Source organism: Antrostomus carolinensis, unplaced genomic scaffold (assembly GCF_000700745.2).
Source record: "Antrostomus carolinensis isolate BGI_N321 unplaced genomic scaffold, ASM70074v2 scaffold27345, whole genome shotgun sequence".
Lineage (NCBI taxonomy): Eukaryota > Metazoa > Chordata > Aves > Caprimulgiformes > Caprimulgidae > Antrostomus > Antrostomus carolinensis.
The window spans coordinates 6052-6335 of record NW_010318836.1 but is presented as its reverse complement, the minus strand read 5'-3'; the positions used below and the strand labels follow the sequence as shown (position 1 = coordinate 6335).

The window sequence follows — 284 nt, the reverse complement described above, 5'->3', positions numbered from 1 at the left end:
GGACCTGCCACTGGAAGCACTGGCTGCTGTGTCCCAAAGGCAGGCACAGCCCAGCCTGCTTTTATCCTCTTTCAGAGTTTGTTTTTCTCCTTCTGGGGAAGGCCATCCTTAAAGAAACACTGTGACAGAATTAAACCCACAGGCACCTGCGCAAAGCAGACACCAACAGTTTCCTGCCTCTATTTTCAGCACCTGGAAATCTCACAAGCAAAACCAGATCAGTAGGAAAAAGCAACAAACCCCTCCACTGCCCGGGCTGGCTGCTGCCATCGGGTCCTGTCCCA

The 284-nt window shown here is 52.5% G+C and overlaps 1 protein-coding gene across 1 annotated transcript in view; it reads right to left on the bottom strand.

Moving 5' to 3' along the window:
* The window catches only part of LOC104525815 (transducin-like enhancer protein 1), a gene marked incomplete at its 3' end in the record, with an annotated part of 8001 nt that overhangs the window by 1681 nt on the left and 6036 nt on the right, over window positions 1–284 (bottom strand). The gene's annotated exons all lie outside the window — the stretch shown is intronic.